Here is a 25,482-nt window from a genome sequence, read left to right as displayed (position 1 = left end):
AATACTAAATATTTTCATTCACTTTTTGATAAAAATGTGAATGGCGCTTACGATTTTTAGTTTCGAGCACGTTGATTCCATACTAAACGCGGACCCCCTCACCGCTTACCTCAGGCCCGAATAGCTGAATTTTCGCTGACCGCCTAACCCCTCTTAATAGCTAGACCGACCATACGCACGCGTATTGTCATGCGCATTAGTGTCATAGTCATACAATAATTGTTGATGCGTATCGTCAGGACGGACGGTACGCACTGACGGTCGGTCAAGCTCTGCAACCAGCCTCCATCACTCAGCCAACTCATGATGTATTTATTGTCACCGATCCTTGATAACTTGACAAATGTGAATTAAATCTGTCCGTTTAATTTGGATTAAAATCAAGACTACAGTAATCAGTTACAAACAAACAGGTGCCTGGTGCAGCTAATAGAAGCGTGATAATTACAAGTTGAAATATTGACTGATTTATTTCATTAAAATTTCAAAAGAGAGCATATTAATAAAAAAACATACGATAACCAACAAGGTTTATTAATAAAGATGTTAATTTATCTTTCATGTTTTATTTTATGTTAACAAAATAGTCAACTCTATCTTCATTTACGATAATTTTGAAAATTCAACTTTATTCCATTCTAATTAGATTCAAAAAGGCTTACTTAAATATCGTTAAATTTAAATGTCACATAGTGCAATAATGGGAGTGAATTTTCGAGAAGTAATTCGATGGAAAACTGATTGAGCGAAGCAAAAGCAATTTACTTTGAAAAATGTGACATGACGCAAATTATATTTTAAGTAAATTTAAATAGTGCATTTAACACACTTGAAACAGGAATTTGAACCTTAATTATAATAAAAAATTACTGTACTTTTGCAAAATCATATATAATTATATATTTTAACAGAACCTGTGTGAAACTGTAAAGTTGAACTATATAATTATATTAATTACTCCACTTACTTTTCCTTTATATATACCTAAAAAATATTGTTATTATATTGTCTTTGTCAAATAATATTTAAAGAGAGCGAACACTAACATCGACTTTTCGTCAGAAGCTTTGCTCGCGTGTCCTACAAAATTTGTACTTGGTGGAAGAATAGACAGTATGATTTTTTTTACGAATTTTAAGTACTATTATTTTTCTTTATATTACGTTCCTGTTTTCTAGAATATCATTTATACATCTAGCAATACAAAATAAATTACAAATTGGCTTGACCATCTAACAGGGATCCTATAATTATTTATAAATGCCGGGAATCCTGTTTCTGCCTACTTTAGTATATAGTAGTGAATATTTACGACTAGACGTATTCAATATGGTGGTCACCATAAGAGGCATCAAGATTCATGTTTGAAAAGACGTTGGATTTTTTAGTATTGCTATGTATAGAGAACTGTTTGTTTGTGTATAGGACATTTCGATATATATCAGATGGTTTAAAAAAGCGAATATCTTTACCTTAAAAAAACCTAACAATCTATATCTACTAATATTATAAAGCTGAAAATTTGTTTGTTTGATACGCGTTAATCTCAGGAACTACGGGACCGATTTGAAACATTCTGTACTGTTGCCCATTTATCGAGAAGGTCTATATATTATACTAATATTATCAAGCTATGGCTAATAGGAGGGAAGCAATGCGGGTAAAACCGCGAGGCACAGCTTATTAATTATTTAATATTTTATGGTACCTAATAGATTTCATGAATCTCGTAGGTGTGACCTGTCTCAGTAAGTAGCTACGATAAATTCTAAGAAATGCTTTTAATTTTGTTTACTTCAATAAGTAAAATATACATTTGGATTGGAGGGATTTAATAAAAATTCGACCAATTATTTAATTGATTTTCTTACTATCTCAATTTGTACTTAATGAAAAAAAAAATTAATAAACGCAAAAAATTCCAAAAGCACCTTCGATCATTATCTTAAAACAAAAATTCCAAACAATTACGTCCATACCAAATAGATTAATCTATAATGAAGACGAAAAAACATCTTGTTCTTCAATAAGTAGCGAAACTAGTTTTAAATTATATAAAATTGAATCGTAATTAGGTATATTGAGTTCATTGGCAGCCAGTGATCCAGTTTTTAAAAGTAGTTTATTATAGTGGCAAATTTAACGCAATTTTGCGTTTGTATCTAAAGATTTAATGCTTTGTAAAAAACGATTAATTGGTATATTAAGTTTACCGATAGCAAGATTTTTTTATATTATGTAGAGAAAAAAACATATTTTGGGAATAATATTACATAGTTTCTGTGAATGTTTTATTACGTCAAGGACATTAAGATAAGATTATCCTCTTAGCATGCACAATGTAAATTAGAAAACCTATATTGTCTGTACACATTTAAGATTTTTATGATTAAAATTAACAAACTAAAAATTTCCGAATTTAAAAATTGCATCTATCTCGAGTTATAGCTTACAAGTACAACATTTTTCAATCAATTTCAATCTCAATACCAATTCAATTATACTATATCGATCGTCAACAAAACCCACACAGACACAAACACTTAAACGTATAAAGACACACCAATTTACACACACTTAAGAATAGGAAGAGCAAATAGCATCCCATATTTATTTGAGAGATACGGGGTTGAATTGCGTCGAGCAGATTTTATGATTTTTTTTTTCATTTTTTACAAGATTTATATATTTTTTTCGTTCTTAATGTGGTATTTATGTTGTTAATCTAAATAATCTCTCTTATAGCAAAGTTTAGCAGTATGTTGTCCTACCAACGAACATACTACTGAATGTCCCACATTGAATTTATAAGGATGAAACGAGGCAAACGGTATTAGTAGGACGTATTTGTCATTGGATAATTAATTTAGTGTCTATAGGTTTCTTTCTGTACATATTTTTATTACTACTCTACAAAATTTTAATTCAAAGGAAGTACTTAAATATACTATGCGGAAGCTAAAATCCGGCAGAATTGCTGAATGTAATCCAATCATTGCACTAGATATTTAAACAAGCAAGATTTATGTAGCAATAAATATTTTTAAGCTATTGCATAGCTTCTATCGCGGGCCTTGAACGCGGGGACCGAATCGAGAAATTCCGTAACGAAAAACCTCACGCTCCCCACTCCGACGGGCGGAGGTGTGGCTTGAAGGTGTGGAGGAAGGAAGGTGGAATTCCTCCATCGAAAAAGAGAGAATACACGACTAGTCTACTCGACTGGCCGGCCGTTAAGGCCCCAATGGATGATGTCGGAAAGTTGTATAATTATATAGCTCTGTAACGAAAAAATTTCGCTTGCGCGATTCAGAGCGAGGTGTCGCTACAAAGGCATAACATGCAATAGCTTTACCGCGGCAGTCCCCGAGTGCCACACGTCGTTTTTTTTTTCTTTCCTTTGCATTATAACAGCGAAAGGCTTTTACATAGACTTTCCTAAAAACTAAGGTATTTTTCTTTTTAGTTTGTATAACGATCACTATTGTCTTTCATTAGAAAAAAACATCTTATTAAACAGTCTATTTGAATCAGCAACAACTAAAATATCTCAATCTTTAAAACATTCATTCGAATATAAACACCCAGAAACCAATTCTAGACCAGAGACAAAAAATTGGCTTGACAGAACACGGACCCATATATTCCGAACGGGTTTTTCTTGTACGTATCTATGCAAATTGAGCTACACTATGCACCACTCTGTTTTTTACTACTCTGTATGGTTATAAGAAATAACAGTGAATATTGTATATATACTTGTTAGTGGTATGGTTTTACTTGCTTGGAACGGCTTATATTAAAATGAAAATTGTATTAAGTTTAAATGCTTTTTCTTCATAGTTATAAACAAAATACTAGAAATAATGACGTATTTTAGGGAATAAGAATTAATGTAAACTATAAATATATCGAACATACATAAGTTAGGAGTTCTGCTTGACAGTCTGAGCTTTAATTTTAGTTGCTTTTTTGTTAATAGTGGGATTTCCGGGATGAAACCTATCAAATGTGTTAATCCAAGTTACCCTCTATATGTGTGCTATATTTCATTGTAATCGGTTCAGTAGTATTTGCGTGAAAGAGTAACAAACACACACACACACACACACACATCCTCACAAACTTTCGCATTTATAATATTAGGAGGATAATAATAGGCAGTATCTAAAAGTTTACATATTTTAACGTAATATAGTGACCCAAATTAAAACATCCCCCCACAATCTTGGATATTTAAAAGCAAATTCTCGTCTCAAATTACCCGATATCTTGAAGCCTTAGTTTAAATCTTATTAGCTCAAGACAGAGACCTTACAAGTTCTGATTGGGAACTACTGAGTTAAGACCGGTTTGAGACTCATTTAGTTATATTTGAGATTGATTTATTCATGGTTTTTTGTAAAAATGTTGTATTAAACAAATATATATTTATATTTGTCCTATACTGTCCTATAATATAAAACTGAAGAGTTGTAATTGTTATTGAAAATCTAAACTAATAATAATTTACTTACGTGTGGGCCATAAATAAAGAATAAGAAGTTACAAACGAAATCGTACTATAAGTTTGTTTCTTTGTTTGCTTGAAGACGCTTATCTCAGGAATTACTGGTCCGATAAAAAAAACCTTTCAGTGTTAGATAGCTGATTGATTCAGGAAAACAATGTTTTTGTTGTAGTAATGTAGAGTACAATATAATATAATACAAGAATTATTCCATTCGTATCTTATTAGGCGTAATAAAGAAAAAATGTTTTCTATTATTTTTTGTTTCTATTTTAAGACAATTTTTATAAGAACATGAACCAATATCAAAATAATTGTAACATCATTAATTTCGATCAATTTCATTATTTTAAAGGTTACGTTGTACGCCAACGCATGATATTTGAAGTTTAGATATATATTTTTTTTTTTATATTGGCTTGTATTTAATAAACTAACTTCGCTCACACATTTAATTTATCGGTTTTGTAGCTGTTCCACAGATTAAAATAATATGATATTATTTCAATAATTTTTTATTTATGTAGTTGTTAAAAATAAGATTCGCAACTTCTTAACCGATTTTGAAAAAATAATTATCGTTTGGGATACCAGAGCGGATTTGGCTAATTTATTTTATTTTAACAACAAATGCGTATTTTGTGGATCTATGCATACAAAATTAATGTATTTTGTATTTTATACAAACTAAATGCATGTGGCGTGATAATAAACCATAAACTAAGAGTGAAATTGGTAATTGATTAGAGCGCATCGTGAGAAAAGATATAGGTACAATGTTTTAACAATATTTTAAATGCATAAAAATATTTTGTTGTATCATGTAATATTTGGTATGAATAGTGAATGAAAGTCATTTTAGAATGACATTTAAAGTTTTCAATCTTTACTAGTGTTTTGTAATAACAAAAATATGAAACACTAGCTGTGCTTTTTCCCGCAGTGCTCCGCTCCTGTTGGTCATAGCGAGATGATATATAGCCTATAGCCTTCCTCGATAAATGGGCTATCTAACTCCGAAAGAATTTTTCAAATCGGACCAGTAGTTCCCAAGATTGGCACGTTGAAACAAACAAACAAACTCTTCAGCTTTATAATATTAGTTTGATTTCACATAAGACGATGGACATTGATATATGTAATATTATCTAACTAGCTTTCTGCCTACATTAGGCAATTATTATGATTAACTTCTTATTGAAGTTTTATAACTAAATTACACCCGTTTACGCCGCTCGACTCTAGAAAGCGATTTTCTGTAAACAAGCAAGGTACAAAATTAAAAGGCTAGACGAGGCGACACATAGTTCGAGAAGTAATTCTTATCACATTATTCACAAGACAATAATATTCCCATATTATGCTCTATTTCCCATAAATCTATTTATTTTCCCCAGAATTGGCCTATTTTTATCAATCTCCCATAATTACAGGTTTACTCCTTGACCTTCTTTCACGCTACGTAAATTACACTATTAGCTTAAGCGGGGATTACATGGCGATAGAAATATTCGTATTTTATGTTAGTTTAATCAAATGTCCAAGGATCGCCATTCATCATACATACAATGGTATGCTAGGGATTAAAGAGTTTAGTGGTATTTAATTTTTACTAATTATATCATGCGGCTTGACCGCATGAGCATGCGACTTGTACATGCCACTTGTGCATGCTGCTTGTGCAAGTGGCTTGAGCATGCGGCTTGTGCATGCAGCTTGAGCATGAGGTATGAGCATAAATTATCTTCATGCAAAAATTATATAAACTTCATACATACATTACAAATCTATGTAAGCTTTTCGCTCGCAGCTTCGCCCGTTTATGTAACTAAGCCGCAGTTCGCGACAATAAAAATAAAACAATAGTTTTATTCAACATTCAAAAAAATACTTTATCGAATTTAAAAACCACGAATACGTGGCACAATACCACCCATGGTCATTCTCCTTTACGAATTGTATCATGCGGCTTGAGCGTGAGGCATGAGCATACGGCTTGAGCGTGAGGCATGAGCATGCGGCTTGAGCTTGCTGCTTGTGCATGCTGCTTGATCATGCCGCTTGTGCAAGTGGCTTGTGCACGCGGCTTGATAATGCGGCTTGTGCATGCAGCTTGAGCATGAGGCATGAGCAAAAAAATATATATAAGCTTTTTATAGATTACAAATCTATGTAAGTATATAGATTGTATTTCACATTGCAATCCAAAAATATTTTCTACTAGCTTTTCGCCCGCAGTTTCACCCGTTTAGTGAAAGGAAAACACAAAGAGTTCCCATTCCCGTGGGATTTTCGGAATACAAACTGTACAATGTATTAAACCAAGCTACCCTCTGTGTGTGCCAAATTTCATGAAAATAAATTCGGCAGTTTTTGTGTGAAGAGTAACGAACGTACAAACTTTCGCATTTATAATATTAGTAGAATTTCCAATCCATAAGTATCTCCATGTAACCCCACGCTAACCAACCCAAGTCAGTGTGGAACCGAACACGACGGGGCAATTATGTTGAATTGTCGATTAACTTCGGAATTAATCACGGAGATACTATTCCGACTACGTAATGTATTTCCTTGTGTTTGTCTAAAATACCCCAATGGGGCAGGGGACGTTTTGAACGGACGTTTTCGAGCAATTTTCAGTTAAAATTGATAATTTTGATGAAAAGTAGCTTCTTGTTTAATTTTAATTTCGATTTGCATTCGCATAGATTTTTATTCTATCTAAATGTTGATATTTCAACAAATGAATAAAAAGCGTAATTATATTTTATGACTAACAAAATTCGAAAGTTAAAGAGGATGTAAGGATATCCTCATAATGTAAATTGTGTTGTAATTAAAAATTACATAAAGTGCATGTGGTCTTTTTGCAATAAAGATGTAAAACTGTCTAACGTTAAACCTGGATTTCGTACCATGTCACAAATTTTCATTAAAATTGGTTCAGCCTTTACATAGTTATACGTTATTAATTTTTTCATTGTAATATTTATGTCTGTTTTTTGTAATCAAATTTCAAATAAAAATGAAACTTCCTAACTAATCTCGCGTTACAAATTAATAACGTTTAATTAGCGGCATCGAGCTGAAAATTACAATATAATTTACAGTTTTCAGATTTACAGGAGCTTCTATTATAGCATCGTGTTACATTGTAATAAGCGGGGTTAACCGACGTTGCAAAATAGGTATTTAAATAATGTAAGAAAGGTATTTTTGACAAATTTGTCTTCAAAAAATTTTTAATAAAAAATTTGTAGCTATTTCATAAGTAGGAAAAATTTTTGTAAAAAATATATATTTTGTGACAATTACTTCTAAAATGCCTACCTTTAAATCTCTTAAAAATGTAAGTAGAAAAAAACTTTATAGTTATATATATTTATTTATATTATATTTTTTTATATTTTACCAAGATTTTTTACCTTAAAACACTTGTTTTGATAAATAAAATGAACAAAAGTCATTGATTATTCAAAGCTGCAAAATACCTAGAAATATAGTGTTTTATCTTCAATCTCAAGCATATTATGTCCTATTATTATAAATTTAAAGCTATAGTACCAACGTGGGAAAAATTGATATATGCAAATAGTTTATAACAAATGTGATAAGCCGCAGGCTAAAAGTAATATATCATAGAAATAATTAATTGTTTCTAAAAGGTCATCTGTGATATGCTAATATTACTAAAACAATAACTTTACTACTAAAAAGTTACTATTAATATGACACTTCTCATTTATTTCAATATCTGTTAACAAACGGTTATTTATAATTAAAGTTTGTTTATTGTTATTTATTGTTTTTTTTTTCGGAAACAAAAGATAATAATTTGAAAATAACGTTAGGAGGTATCTAAACAAGCATCTAAACGGTGATGAAAAACATCGTAAGGAAACCCACATGTCGAAAAATCAAAAGTTCGACGAAATGTGACATCTGCCCGCACTTGGCCAGCGTGGTGGATTGCGGCCTGGGGACGTATTATGAGTTATGACCTCTTATTTCCAGACAGTTTACGCCGTGAATTGAACTGACTGGCAAATTAATATAATACCATAATTAACCATGGCTGCAGGTTATTGCGATAATACCATGAATTTGCCAGTCAGTTCAATTCGCGGTGTAAACTGTCTAGGAATAAGAGGTACGGCCACTGATCGCACGATGAGACTCGTGTCCTAGCAGTGTAGTGCAGTGCAGTGTAGGGACATATTTATATGGGCTGATGATGATGACAGCCTAAAGAAATATCAAACAACTCTCCGCGCGGTTTCTCCCCCGTGGCTCCACTCCTGTTACCCGTAGCGTGATGAAATATAGCCTATAACCTTCCTCGATAAATGGGCTATCTAAAACCGAAAGAATTTTTCAAATCGGATCCGTAGTTCCCGAGATTAGTGCGTTCAAACAAACAAACAAACTCTTCAGCTTTATAATATTAGTATATATGTAGAGTCTTGTAGAGTGTAGACTTTTTAAATCTCGCCAATTCTCTCTAATAAAAATGCTAAAATACGTATCTAGGAACGCGTTTAAAGGAATTTTTAATTCGCCAAACCGGAAATCCTTGTTCTAGACTAATTTGATCGTAAAATGTTAATGCAAATGAGACGCGAGCGTCGATACGTTACGAATCCAATTTGGAGTTTATCTAAATGTTTGGAGAAATTAAATTGTACTATTTATATTATGAAAAGAGGCAAGGAAAGGGTATAAAAAATCGTTAAAATAAAGGCTTAAATTGCATTTAAACTTAAATAGAAGAAAGAAAGACTTAGAGATCATATAATTTTTCACTTCGTACCTTCTAGCAGTTCTTGAGATCAGTGCGAAAAAAACTCTATATTTTCAATACTTTATACTGTAAATATAGTTTTGTACATTGAAATAGCCTAAGAGCACTTATTCCATAGTACTTCATCCAATTATTATAGTCCAAGAGCCGACCATCAACACATCCGTTAAAAACGGAAAAGTTTATTACGTGACTCATGCTTTCGACACATAGCAATGCGATGCGGTTTAATTGTCCATATTAATGATGTTTGTGGACACGTCGAATATTCGTAATTGGCGTGAGTGAATAGTACGAGAGACCGCTGTATTTACTTTTTGTGTTACTTATTTTACCGTGTGTGAAATAGAGGGTGATGTTTTTCGGGAATATACTATCTATAAAGATACAATCATATTATTGAATAGCAATCACTACCAACAGATATTATTACGCATGTTAAAAATACAGAATCCTATCGGTTTATAAAAATAACTATTATATCACAGAATATACGTAGAAACTATATCAGCATAAATTTCGATTAATATAATGTTTCTAGCTTTCTATTCATATTAATGAAAATTTCATCTTAAAAGCATCTTCTAATATGTTAAATTTGATTTGCTAATGAGGACCATCTCCAAATTCAGTTTTTATACTAATATATTTATCTCTTTCAAATACTGGAAGCTTAAGTAGGAACTACTAATGCTCTACGAATTTTGAAAAAATGTAGCAAAATATCGTGAATGTATTGAGGCCTTGAGGGTGAGGTGAGTCATACAAAGTGGATTTCCGCTGTTTGTGTATCTCTATGCTTAAATGTTTAAAACTACGCAACGGATTTTGATGCGGTTTTTTTTAATAGATTCAAGAGGAAGGTTTAGTATATAATTTGTTAAGTTTTCTACAAGGTGGGTGAAGCCGCGCGCGGAATTCTTCTTGGCTTCAAACCTACTTAATTTTTCTTATATATACATAAGTACCTAAAACAAAAATAACTCAACTCTTTAAAAACGAAAATAAAACGTCACAAATTGCAATTATTCAAATAAAATCAAACCTTTAACACCACCGCTAACGAACGTACAAAATAAAACCGAAAGAACACTATGTCATATCCGATGAAGATAAATATTAATTTGTTCCAGTTTTTCACTCTTGTTAACTTAACTGTTGAGTTTGGAAAAATCAATATGCGTCTCAATTTTTATTCACAATAGCGCACCAATTACCAATGAAACAAGAGCTGTATTGTTCAAGGAAAATACACGAATTTATTATGGCAACCGAGGTCAAAGTAAATTGGATGCATGTCTACAACGCAACGCATTCTTTTGTGATTTCAAATTTGCGTAGGTATCACTATGGAGTGTAGCGGTATATATTAATTTATACAAATTTGTACTCTAATACCATTATTTTAAGTTCCATTTTGGAGTTAAACTATACAATTATGGGTTTTTATAATATGTTCCGGCAATTATCGGATTTATGATTCTTAACAACCAGTCACACTTTATGTATTGTCTATCAAATTTATAGCTAAAGATATGCTTATTTTAGCAACGTTTAATATTACCAATAAATTGAACTGGGAAACAATTTCTTAATGAAATTAAGCTTAATCGAATTATGGAGCGATTAGTTCGCACACGTTGGTTTAATAGCTTAAATACAGTAAAATTAATAAGTTTAATTTAATAACTAGAATTTTATGCGATGGTTTTGCTTCTGTTTTATAGATAATACCTACGTACTTAGATTGTTCGATTAATAATTTTTATAGTGAAGATATTTTCTAGATTTCGAATCTTACATGAACCAACTTACAGAATTTAAATAATATAGACTAGCTGACCCACACAGCTTCGCCTACACCTAAAAGGCATTTGTTTTCCTTTTTGGTTTGTTGTTATTATTTGTAGAATAAGTAATGTTGATAATGATAAAAGCAATTATAAATTAAAACTATTGAATTCGAACTTAAAGCCTATTTTAACGCGTTTTCCAAACAGATTTAAAATTAAATTACCTATGGCCTTTGTAGTTTAACTCCAACATTAAATTCTCCATCGAATAGTAAGATAATAAAAACCGATTCTAAGAAAAGTAAGACCTTAAGGTTTATGTTTAATTGAAAACAAGTAACATAAATAAGGAAGAGACAGTATAGAACATTAACTTGAGTTGTAAGCTATTCACACTTAGTGAAGCCATTACAATATATTTTAACTTGAGAACATTTACATTAGAATGTTATTTGGGTAGTTTTCGAAATTTGGGAATAAAGTTAGGGTGCTTTTATTATTAATCGTTACTGTATTTAGTATTTATTACGTGATTTTACACTATTTTAGTACTTTTTATTGCTCTTCATTACAATGTAGGTCATCTATACTAATAATATCTATAAGTACTAATATTATAAAGCTGAACAGTTTTTTGTTTGTTTGTTTAAACACGCTAATCTCATAAACTACTGGTCCGATAACCGATTTAAAAAAAATTTTCGGTGTTAAATAGCTCATTTATCGAGGAAGGTTATAGGCTATATTTCATCACGCTACGGGCAACAGGAGTGGAGCCACGGGGGTGAAACCGCGCGGAGCAGCTAGTGTAATAATTATATAAGAGTCTCTATCGCAAATAGAAGGTATGATAACATATAGTAATCTCATAAGTTCATAACCTTATTAGTAATATTTATTTATTTCATAATTAAATGAAAATTAATTATAGCTTATCAAACAGACAGATAGACTGACGAATTAATAATTGTTATTAGATAGCTGTTATAAATAGATTTACAATTTCTTTGTCTTACCTTTCCTCTCTAATCTTACATCATATAATATATTTAAATTAGCAGTATCAATAAGATCCATCAGTCTACAATCCAAAAATACGACCACCAATATAAGAGCGTGTGTGCTGAGCACACGTGTCAGAAGTGAAACTTCTTTGGCAAGATTCAAAGATATTTACTGTAAGTTGTAACGTAAAATATTAAAGTGATGACAGTTTTAATGACATTCATTTATCAAATTATAAACAAGCTATTAAAAAAAGAACGCCATGCATCGATATTAGATAATACGTACCTAGTTCATGACAGTCGATTAAAAATATCACAAAACGTATCCACGTATAAATTTCATAAATTTAACTAAACCAATTAAGAGAGGCTAAATTAAATACAGCTAAACTTTCATTTGATTCCACAAATCAAATATTGCAGTTTTAAAGCAATCGAATCAAAACATTTCCTATATTTTATATAAAATTGTCGCTCTAACATGCGATACATCTGACGTCCGCAACTTTTAGTTTTTTTATTTGAAATAGAACATTTTTTTTCGGTCACCGATTTTTTTGGTTCGACTTTTATTTGGGGGATATTAAACGTTCGGATGGAAACTAGATCAATCAAAGTGAAATGCACATAAGTATAAATGGAAAAGGGATGACCCTGTCTGTCTGTACTTCACTGCACATTGATACTATTACCATAGTATAAAGAGAACAAGTAGGCCGTCTCCCTGTGTCTAGGAGCGCACGGTACCTATACTCGCGAAGCGCAAGATTGTCACTTGTAACGTTGATATCCCAAATAGTATAAAACAAAGTCGCTTTCTCTGTCCCAATGTCCTTTTGTATGCTTACTTAAATCTTTAAAACTACGCAACGGATTTTGATGCGGTTTTTTTAATAGATAGAGTGATTCAAGATGAAGGTTTTAGTATATAATTTATTAGGTTTTAGACAAAGCGGGCGAACCCGCGGGCGGTAAGCTAGTTTGAAATAATTGTATAAACAAACACCGACCGCTCACAGCAATGGCGCGCCCCTAACAAGAACGGTCCATGAGAAGGAACCGAGCGTCGTTGTGTGCGTGCGTCAAGCTTGCGTACGTACATGAACGGGGGTCGTGACGAAGCGCTCCGGACATACAAACGGCGCGATATACCTTTGTTCGAAGTTAACCTACTTGCTCTCTTTATACTATGATATTACCTTTGGCTGTATTAACTGTCATGTGAAATGATTGAGTGTCGAGTAGTGACATAAAAAGAGTGAGGTGCTACACATGTATTTGGCATTTGCATAAAAACGTAATTAGCATTATCATATTTTTTGTATAAGGTGTCACAGAGCAAACGTGGTTAATTTTTTGTTTAGTAGGTACATACTCTACTTGTATTGTGTGTAAAAACTAATATAGATTTGATGAAATTTTTGCATGTGTCTTTGTTACGTTGTATTTCAACTTAGTAACATAGACACAAAAAATTACAACACGACCTAAAAATAATCATGATATTTTAACCAAAGTATTAAAATTAATGTAACTTCGTAATGCGAGTTGATCTCCAAAATACTGAACCAATTTTGTCACGACTTTCACTGCTATATATCTCATTAGATAGTAAACGGGGCTAATATTCATATTATGTTATTTAAATAAATTAGAGTTGCAATTGCCAATAGCCAAGAACAAGTTAAAAAGTTATTTTATACATTATTCGATATATTCATAAAATAGACATGATTTTTAAAGAGCAACTACAGGGCTTTACTCTGTAGAAACTGCTTTCAGAACCGGTGGTAAATGGATGCCAATTCAAAAGAAGTGTAATTGAATAAATAAATGTTTGAGTTTGAAACTAAATAGCCTTAACTAAACACTAGATATAAAAACAATCGTTGTAATTTTTGTTTTATTTCTGTTTCTGTAATAGGGAAGAGCGGAACCTCCTGACACAAGCATTTTAATTGCTTACTAGGAGTGTTCCAATCACAAATTAGTTTAAGACCTATTGTAAAAGGAAGAAATAAATGTGTGCATGTTCACACATGTACACACGTAAGAAGTGAAACTTCTTTATGACCTTATTTTTCAAAAAATAATTTACTATATGCAACTTTACAGAAATACGCGTGGTAGGGGTAAGAAAAAGATGGCGCGTAGCGGAAAAACGTCACGCGTAACGATAAAATGTTACACTAAATTTTTTTCCAACCCCGATAAAGAAGTTTCACTTCAATAAATCATTTGAATTTGAATTTTAACTTAAACAACAAAAACAGTAATCTATCTAAACACTATTTCAAAAATAATGTAACAAACATAATATGACTTCAACTTGATAGAGTTAAAAACTCGTTCAAACCTTGGATTATATTTGAATTATCTAACGAGCTATATTACCTTTATTTTCTTACAAACCACATCTCGATCGGGAGCAGCAAACACCTGCTCTTTATTGGACCCTAACGTATCAACTATCGTATAAGAAGATGCATCTAAAACAATCCAGCATCATCTTCCTTATCACCAAGACATAAAGTCCACAATAGAATACATAATACTATCAACGGTACATTTAAACTTGTTGGTATGATCTCGTCTTTCAAGTTTTTTGCTCACAACAGAAATTTTTATCAAGTTTTTATTAAAGTTTGCTGCGTCGTTGTTTGGATTCAAATTTGTAATGTTGTATTCGATTCTGCGTTTGTCAGTTAAATTAAAGCTGAATTGTGAAATTTTAATTCGCAAGGATTCTATGTAAAATTGTAGAGTATTGAGATGTTTGTGTTTGTATTACATCAAAACCACTGGACAGATTCGATTGGCTTTTGGATCAAGGATAGATTGTTATCGTTGGGAATAGTACATAATCCTTTATATTAAAATAGCTAGAACAAAAGCGAAAAAAGCTAGTTAGTCGTAAATAGTAATTTTAAACCAGTTTTATTCTTGACTAGCTTCCTGCCCGCGGCTTCGTCCGCTTTGTCTAAAACCTAATAAATTATATAGTTACTTAAACCTTTTTCTTGAATCACTCTATCTATTAAAAAAAACCTCATCAAAATCCGTTGCATAGTTTTCAAGATTTAAGCATACAAAGGGACAGAGACTGTGTTGTTTTATATACTGTGTAGTGATATTACAACTCTTTATATAAACGATCAATCGGTTCAATTAAAATGAATAAATCGCGAAGAGATTGTAGCATAAATAAATACAGAATTGACAAAATATGAATAATTTAACTATATGGAATTTTATGCGAAGTAGAGAAATCAACGATTAACGAATTATTAATACATATAAGTCCTTTTGAGTCTATTAATAGCCACTTTTAATATCAGTTAACAGATACATAAGAAGTTTAACAGAGATACATATAAAGGATATATTGTGAATTTAAAAATTTTATTTTTAGTGATTTTAAACATTTACACTTATGTCGTCTTAAAATTATATATTAGGTAGATAATATGTTTTGTTATTTGTTATACAGTGTGCCTAGTGCGAGTTTTCATCGAGTACGAAACGTTACTATCGCGTTTGCGTCACAGCCGAATTAGTATGGGAAATCGAACAGCGCCCCTAGCGGACGTATGGGGAAGCTTTGATTCCCCATAGTAATTCGGCTGTGACGCAGACGCGATAGTAACGTTTCGTACTCGATGAAAACTCGCACTAGGCACACTGTCCAGTGGTCGAAATTCGATCTTCAATATAAACTTATAAAGCCTCACCTTTCATCCACTGCACGTATCGCAAAAAATCTGCATATCGTCTTATCACAGCTACTATACCTACTATCCTACTAATTTTATAAATGCGAAAGTTTGATAGGATGGTATATGTGTATGTTTGTTACTCTTTCACGTAATTTATTATTTATTAACCGACTTCAAAAAAAAGGAGGAGGTTATCAATTCGGCCGGTATTTTTTTTTTTTATGTATGTACACCGATTACTCCGAGGTTTCTGAACCGATTTACGGGATTCTTTTTTTGTTCGATGCGAGATGATGTCGAATTGGTCCCATAAAAATTTTATTCGGATAGGCCCAGTAGTTTTTATTTTATGAGCATTTTTGTCTGTAGGTATTTGTAAATTTTGCAAGTGCAAGTTTGAAGTCGGTTGTTTTTAACGCAGTTATCACTTGTTATTTTTCTCAATTATATTACTTTTCTCCATTAAACAAACACTCAGAAGTTTTTATATCCATATTGAATGCTAAACAAATCCGGAACGATAAATATTTACGATTTGCGTAGAATACGATTCTCTCAGATATTTAACATATAAGAAGGTATGTAAATCTTTGACTTTATTTACATTTTATGAAGGCACAGTTGAGAGAAGTAAGAAATATAATATAAGAAAAACAATATAAAGAAGGTGTTTAAAAGCTGTATGGGGGTTTTAAAAGCATAGACTAAAAGGTTTCAAATACGATCGCTATTTATTTTCGATATTAGTATTAATCCTACTAATATTACAAATGCGAAAGTTTGTATGGATGTATGGATGTTTGTTACTCTTTCACGTAAAAACTACTGAACCGATTACAATGAAATTTAGCACACATATAGAGGGTACCTTGGATTAACACATAGGATAGCTTTATCCCGGAAATCCCACGGGAACGGGAACTATGCGGGTTTTCCTTTGCAAACGCGAGCGAAGCCGCGGGCGGAAATGTAGTAACATTTAAAATCGTACTATTATTATTTATTACTGACCAGTAATTCTTATTAATTTTACCACAATAGGTAGTATTACAAGCATGGAAGTTTCTGAGTATGTATCTCTGCTACTCTTGCACACAAAAATTGCTTATCGAATTTGGATGAAATTTAGCACAGATAATATAAATTAAGCTCTAGCACAAATGCTTATTTCGTTCACCACGCGAGTGAAACCACGGATTGAAGCAAGTATTAAAAATGAGAAAGTTTGGTTAGGTAAATACAGGTGTTCGTAACTCAATCCCATAAAAAATACTGCAACGGTTTCGATGAAATTTGATACATTGATAGTTAATAACCCTTATTAACCTAAAGGGTAAATTTTTCCCGACGAAATCCAGTACACATTTTATTTAAAATCTTTATTTAAAGTTATAACTTTATTTAAGTTAGTTAAGTATATATTTTAAATATATCTTTATTTAAAGAAATATTTAGAATATTTTATAAAACAATATAATATACTGTGTATGAAAATGAATCTCATTTGTTATCAAAACAAAAGGCTTTTTTGAAACCAAACATTTTTATCTCTCCCGTATCACAATATATTGGTATAGTTGCTTTCACGGTTACAATTACGATTTGTGTATAAAAATTCAATACATATCGTTCGTTCGATTTTAAAGTATTTATATGTTATCTATAGTACTAATATTATAAAGCTGAAGAGTTTGTTCGTTTGAACGCGCTAATCTCGGGAACTACTGGTCCGATTTGAAAAATTATTGTTATTTATCATCCCGCTAAGACCAACAGGAGCGGAGCAATGCGGGTAAAACCGTGAGGTGCAGCTAGTTTTACATAAAATAGTTTTATGTGCTTCACAAAAACACATACGTATGTACATTTTTTTATAAATTTTATTGATTCTAAATTATTTTGAACTTATTTCAGCAACAGAAAGTTTCTAGTTGACTCATGACAAGTCAAAGTTACTCAGTTATAAGACATCAATAACTCTCTAACTTATTTCTCAATAGGTACTCAATTAATTATTAAAATGGTCAGTATTTCAATTAAAATTTATATAAAAGACTAAAATTAACTGAAACACCAACGCAAAACCCACAGCACATGATTCCTTTAATGTGTAAGTGAGCTTTCTTAGTAAAAGGTATTTTGTCAATTTGCTCTTTGAGAGATTAAAAAATAGTAGATTTCTATGAAACTCCGTCTGTATTGAAACTAAATCGATCAAATATCAGTAAAGAAGCCATTATTATAGATGATATTATATAGATACATAATTAAATAACATAATAATATGTTTAGTATATATAAAATGTATTATGTATATTTTTGTAGAAAAAACTATTCTTAAATGTGTTGACAAAGGCCTACGAAATATTATGTAATAAGTTGGTTTAATTAATGCTCTAAGAATAAGACGTTTTAGAAGCACATTTAATTAAATAAATAAATTCCATTTAATTAAATAAATAATTTCAATTAAATAAATAAATCCAGGACAATTTTCACACACGGCACGATCTGATCCCATACTAAGCTTTCGCTAGTGTTTTGGAAAACAGCTGGCTGATGAACATACATATATATATAATTTTAAATAATAAAATTTAAGAAAATAATTTTATATATTTAATATAAAATCCTATCATATCCTATTAATATTATAAACTCCAAAGTTTGTGAGGGTAGATGTTTGTGTATGTGTATGTTTGTGAGTCTTTCACGCAAATACTACTGAACTGATTACAATGAAATTTAGCACAAATATAGAGGGTAACTTGGATTAACACATAGGATTGGTTTTTGTCATGGGAACGGGAACTATGCGGGTTTTTCTTTGAAAACGCGGGCGAAGCAGTGGGCGGAAAGCTAGTTAATATATATTCATCAAATGTGTTATATAAACTAGTACCTGAAGTTTCTAACTAATGTATTATTTGAATATCATAATAACATATTGTAAAGTAGAACGGAAATTACTTGGGTTTCTCGTCTTATCTAGTTTAGTTTAGAAAGGGTCCCTTTTATTGAATTATGAACCATCCATTTAAATTATTATATTATGTTACTGATAAAGATACGTTTGTATGTATGCAAGAATATCTGGAAATGCTATAGAGATTTTTATACCGTGTAATGTATAATTAACGGACAAAAGAGATGATAAAATATTTGTTATCAGCTTTTGATTTATGACGACTCAATGTTGTGGAAATGAGAATTGAATATAAGTTTTATTAATGAACGAATAAGTTTACTTCATTGGCGAATAGTAAGAAAATGTATTATGGTTTCAGTAGGTACCTAACTAAGTACCTACATAAGAAATTTCCTAAATCGCAAATATCTATAAAATTATTTCCGATTGTGAAATTTTGTGTTCAATTATATTTTATTATATTTATTGAATATCTAACAAATAGCTTGTTCTATAACCAATATTAAAAACAGAAACAATAATTTATTAATCACAAGAAATTTGATAGAGTATGTCAGATATTTATAAAACTATGCAAATAATGTATTTACCTACTTCCCTAAAAATTAAACATAAATCGCTGCTACAACTCAAACTCAAAACTCAAACATTTATTTATTCAATTAGACATCTTCTAGAAGCACTTTTGAATGGTCATATTTTTAACATATTTTACCATCGATTCGGAAAGCAGTATCAATGGATATGAACCGGCAAGAAACTCCATAGTTGCTCCAACTTGCAACAAAAAATAATAAACGTTAAAAGCATACTAGTAACGCCATCTGTCGTTACGTTTGAGATTTAAAGGAAAAGCTCAGCGATTTACAAATGAAAGCTTTCAATTAATTATATAGACTTTTTTAAATATTAATAACGTAATATTATAATAATTTCAGTTGCATTTTATGTGAAGTTATAAAAATATAAAATAAATTTCATTATAATATTTTGTTCGTCGAAAAATATTTATTTATTTATAGATATGCTTAATTCTGATAATAATTAAAAATTTAAATTGATAACACATTACGATTCAAATACTTATGATGATTTTATTTATTTATTATGAGAAGAGAAAAATGTTTTTACAAGTTGCTCTACAATTCGTGTATTGTATTTTTTCCTTGATAAATAATCATAATAAAAGATAAGTGCGTATGAAATTTATTTAAATATTGTAATCCTTCATTTCCTTCAATATTTAAAACTGAACATAGGTACTCATCTAGTTTAAATAAATATAAAGTATAATAAACTGTAACAAAAACATAATTATAAAAATTAAAAAAACACAAACCTTTCACCATACACAATCCAAAGCATACAATCCATAAAACACAACACAAACAAAAATAATTCAACGATCGAAACACGAAAAAGTTCGAAAAACCGCGCGAAAAGTCAATACCAAGACGCGACCACCACTGCCTAGTGTTGACATAAAACTGACGTAAGCCGCGTCGATGCATTGAGCTGCAGTCTGGCCACTGAGCTGTGTAAATAAAAAAAAAGCTGCAGTGGCGCGAAAAAAAAAATAATATTTCGCGCTTTTTTTGAAAATCGAACATAAGAACGATACAGGAATCGTGTTTATGTTTTTTAATTCGATTAGTTTCAGCCAGGATATTTATGTTTGTTGAATGTTTACTGGAAATAAAAACGATATTTTAATGGTTTGTTCTTATTATACGAATTATAATAGTTACTGGTTTAGCAACCTAGGTATATCTTGCAGGTAAATTTTAAATTATCTGTTTTTTGTATGGTGAATTACAGATAACTAATACATTTCGTTTTATGTAAAGTCGATAAATTAATTGTGTCAAATACAATTTGAGATCTCACAATTCATTATTAGTACATAATACTTCTTTTATATATTAATTACAATAATTTTTCATAATAATAATTGTATAGATTTAAACCCATGTTAAAAATACGCAATTTTTATATTTCTATACAAAACGACAATACAATTCACGTGTGACGATTCAATGAGCTTTCTTAAAAGCGTTTATTTAAGCATTTGCTCCATAATTATACAGAAAGTTAAACAAACCGACTATTATATATAATGACGCGTTTATTACAAAAAACTATAGAGACAAGATGAACCTACGTTCTCGGAAAGTCATCGTGGTAACTACATTCTTAGCTTTAATGGAAACAATTTATTAAAAATTAAAAATCATTTTATGATATCTGGATACAATAAAGAGGAAAGTTTTTTGTTTGTTTGTACTAGAAGCTCAGAAACTACTTAACCTATTTTAAAAAAAGCTTTAAAAGTAGAAAACTATCTACATAATTCTATTGAGACATACATACAAATAAAGATTTTTTTTTAACTCAATGTACCTATTTCAGCTGTTATTAATAAACATTATCAGATTTATTTCTCATTCAGCTGTACAAACGTCACCAAAATTAAACAGACATTAACAAAGGAAAAAAAAATCAAAATTGGTTCATCCGTTCCCCAAACACAGACATAAAAACATAATACCCCGTTTCTACGTCGTTGATTAAAAATATAAATAGATATTCGCAAAAATGTAAATAAGTTGAAATTATAAGCTTTCTCATTCGAGACGAGTATTTACTTTTCAGAGCACGGATTCATTTCAGAGCCAGGCGTTGTGCAAAAAATTGTTTACGGAATTACAACAGTAAGTACTGGCAGGGATAATTTGTATAGAATGTCAAATAGTTGAAAGATACTAAATTAATTTCTATTAAAAAAAATATAGTAGGCACATAAAAATATAGAGTACTAATGCACTACATAGTTAAAAAAGAAGTAGCCTCCGGCTGTCCCTATGCATGCTTAGATCTTTAAAACTATGTAACGAACCTCGATGCAGTTTTTTTAAACAAATAGAGTGGTTTAAGAGGAAAGGCTTAGTAAATAATTTGTTGAGTTTTAAGCAGAAAACTAATCATCTTTTTGGATTAATCTTTATGCATTCGTTTACTTAGTTCACTCTGTAAGTACTAAGTACTTAGAAAAAATCTATAGTCTTGTTGCGTTTACGAGCATTTATGATATTTGTTACTTACTGATAGTTAACTGTTACAAGAAATTAATTCTTTATTTAATAAGTATCGACTTATTCTCGATCGTTAATTGAATAATATCTAAAATAAGTCACACTTCACCCAAGTGTTTCAAGTGTTTATGGGCCATGGTGACCACTTAATAACATCAGGTAGCCCACCTTTTCTTTTTTTTTTATAGTGGGGAAATCTTCCAAAGATACCCACGGCCCCCGGGGAAGGAGCCGTGGGTTATGTCGGATTACCTGCCCCTTTGCTTGCTCTGACAGAAAAAAAATAAGACTGAATTGATAGTTACAAAATACGTTTCTAAGATCAAGTTATAAACGCATAAAAGCAATTAAACGTTCTAAAAATAAAATATTTCAAATAAATTATTAAAGAAGCAATCCACGAGCGTCTACTTAAAATAAATGACTGCTATAGCGCTGTCAAGAAATCTTGTTATACGAATATATTTCGCATTTAAAATTTCACCTTTAAAATTGCCGTCATAAAAATCACAATACGAATTTCCTTACCAAGTTTTTCCTGGCTTCAAAGCTCACTTTAAGTGCCACTTCTCCATTTTTGAAATATTTCGTATATGATCATAGCGTGGTGTTACTTGTGTTTATAATATTGGTATATTATTCTCTAATTTGCTGGTTGGTTTGCTAAACTTCAAAACTGTGTCATATATAATATGTATTAATGTAGGATGGCTTTTAAATTTTGATAGAGCAGCAAATAGAGTACCTACTTGAGTAGCAGTAGAGTGGATACAGTTTGTTTTCTTTTATAACGTATAATTACATCGAAAATATGAATACTGTTTGATTAAAAATAAATCTAATTTTCAGTCAAATCTAGTTTCTCCTAGTTTCGGCGGTTAGCTTTCAGTCTTATTACAATAAAATTCCTAGCACAAGCTAACTGCTTGTAAATTGTACTACCTATGTCTAATATAAAATATAATGATATACTTATACGTCAATCATTTTAAGCTGACCGTATTCTTCAGTTTAATATAATACTACAGATGATATAAAAAATATTACGCTAATTTCTTTATAGAAGGCAACAGAATCCAACAAAGTTACCTAGTCAGAAAAAAATTAACAAATATAAGCATTATAAAGATTATAATATAATACAATATATTCATATTATAGCTCTACATTTTATTCAATTTAATGTGAATGTCATTAAATTGTAATAAGCAAATATTCTAAACACAAAAAGGTATTAAAACAACAATAACATTTTATTCTTCTCAATAAAAACACAAAAGAAACAAAGAACAGCCAACATTTTTTTATATACGTAAAGATAAAATTGCCTGAGAGATTTTAGATGCACCGACACTACCGCGACATCAAGAAATGTACGAATTTTCTTGTAAGTTCATTCATTTATTTTATTCATGTCTCGAAGTTTCTTTTTACTGATATGCACCTGAGTTGTGACGGAAATTAATTATTGTGTATAATTTATGTCGAAATTAAGTGCAACTTGTTTGTTGTTTGGCTTCGAATATTCGAGTCATTTCAGCGAATTTTTAATATATTCTATATTCTTAAAGCGAAACGAAGCGAAAGCGATACCCTTTTTTTGACTATTACAGTTAATCGATATTATTACAGTATACATACTTTTATCTGTTTGATGCTTTTATGTAATAAGTAAGGTCACAATATGAGCCTCTATAAATCGAAAATTGGTTGTCTATGCTATATCTATATATATATAAAACTCAAAGGTGACTGATATAGTGATCTATCAACGCACAGCCCAAACCACTGGTATGGACATATCGGGCTGAAATTTGGCATGCAGGTAGTTGTCATAACGTAGGCGTCCCCTAAGAAAGGATTTCCCGAAATTATTGCGGGAACGGGGAAAAACGGGGATGCACGTACAAAGTCGTGGGCGGAAGCTATTAGTGTATAAAATGTGGAACTTTTATTCTAAAATGATGCAGTAATTTTAAACAACTCCATCAAAAATTGCCACAACTATAACAATTTGTTTTAAATACATACAGCGAACTTATTTAATTGATTTATAGTAACTACTAACTAGACACATGCAAAATAATTTTATTTTGCGGTATATTTCACGGCATATTTCACGGTATCTTACCTATAAACTTAAATATTCTATAGTATTATACTTTTCATATTCTTCTATTATTAATTTTAACCCTTACGAACAATAATTTTCGTTGGTACAATAAAATTGACAATGACGCTTACTAACTTTCCCGACTTCACTTGCCTTTCTCTACAAAAAATATACAATTACAAAAATACATTATAATAGGCATATTAAGAAAGTTTGTTAAGAATTAATCTTCATATTATTGTCATTGCTTGCGAAAGTCGTTACATAAAGGCACAATGACTTATGTTATTATAAAGTTCTCACAAATATTATGAAAGCCTTGTTTAACTCGTGAAGTATAATATTATGACATAATGTATGAGAAATTAAATATATTATATGTATACTAATAATTGATCGTGAGATTCATCTCTCGTTGTGTACATAAATCATAAACAATTAGGTATATTCAATATGTCTTTGATTAAATGCAAAGCTTATAAAAAAGAGCGTATGTGCCGAGCACACCTGTCAGAAGTGAAACTTCTTTGGCAAGATTCAAAGATACCAAAATACAGATAAAACGATCTTATCATATTGTTTCTATAGGGTTATAAATCATTTGAATGCCATAAAAGCATGTTTAGGTATATGGTTTATAAAATACTAGCGGTCCGCCCCGGCTTCGCCCGTGGTACATATTTCGCAATAAAAGGTAGCCTATGTTCTTTCTCAGGGTCTAAAGATTGTCTGTACCAACATCAAAATCGGTCCAGTAGTGTAAGAGCCTATTCAATACAATCAAATAAAGTTGTCCTCTATATAATATTAGTGTAGAAGATACATATATATGCGTAAACTCACAACATTATCAATTAATAGCTATTATAGTAGGTATGAACTTAGTAAATAAGATAAGGTTCACAAACAAAACCAAAAAAAAAGATTTTTATTATTATTATTTATTAAAATAATTTGTATTCAAAATCGATTAATATTATGTGTAAATAAATTGCTCTACAATTGACTTTGATATCTCACTTTTGAACTCCAATTCTTAATTAAAAACATTTGATTTATATTTTCTTAGTAAACGCTAAATTAAAAGCAAAGTTAAAACAATAACATTTTTAAATATCATGTATGTTCTAGTATGTAAGTCTGTTTAGTTGTATTAAAGAGTAAAATAAATAAATAAATAAATAAATAAGTTTAATTGTACATTACTCTTTGTTTTGATATAGTTAAGGGTTAAAAACAGAAGCCTGACGCTACCTTTATAACTGGACCGATGCTTTCCAAACAGATTAACGACATTTTAAATCTACAACATCATACATTGCTTCTTTTGTACGCACACTTACTTACACATGTTTTGATGACGCTTTATTACGGCGCAATGTATGCCACACTATAGATAATATCGTAAGAACAATCTGTCAGATTTGGTAGTATTAAAAAAAGGAAAGCACACCGATCTTTTATCCCGCTCTCCCGCCACGCGACTATACCCATCTCTGTTTAACGTATATTATTGTA

At 30.7% G+C, this 25,482-nt stretch overlaps 1 protein-coding gene across 6 annotated transcripts in view; it reads right to left on the bottom strand.

The window, feature by feature from the left end:
* LOC123703759 (irregular chiasm C-roughest protein-like) overlaps positions 1 to 20,250 on the bottom strand; it is a 67,264-nt gene extending 47,014 nt beyond the window's left edge. For all 6 annotated transcript variants that reach the window (XR_006753036.1, XR_006753035.1, XM_045651879.1 and 3 more), the window contains exon 1: positions 20,099 to 20,250. The gene's annotated coding sequence lies outside the window, so the exon portion shown is untranslated. The remainder of the gene's footprint in view (positions 1 to 20,098) is intronic.
* Between the last annotated feature and the right edge of the window lie 5,232 nt (positions 20,251 to 25,482).

Source organism: Colias croceus, chromosome 27 (assembly GCF_905220415.1).
Source record: "Colias croceus chromosome 27, ilColCroc2.1".
In the NCBI taxonomy this organism is placed as follows: Eukaryota; Metazoa; Arthropoda; class Insecta; order Lepidoptera; family Pieridae; genus Colias; species Colias croceus.
The sequence above is the reverse complement of the archived record's forward strand: the minus strand, read 5'-3'. Positions and strand labels throughout refer to the sequence as shown.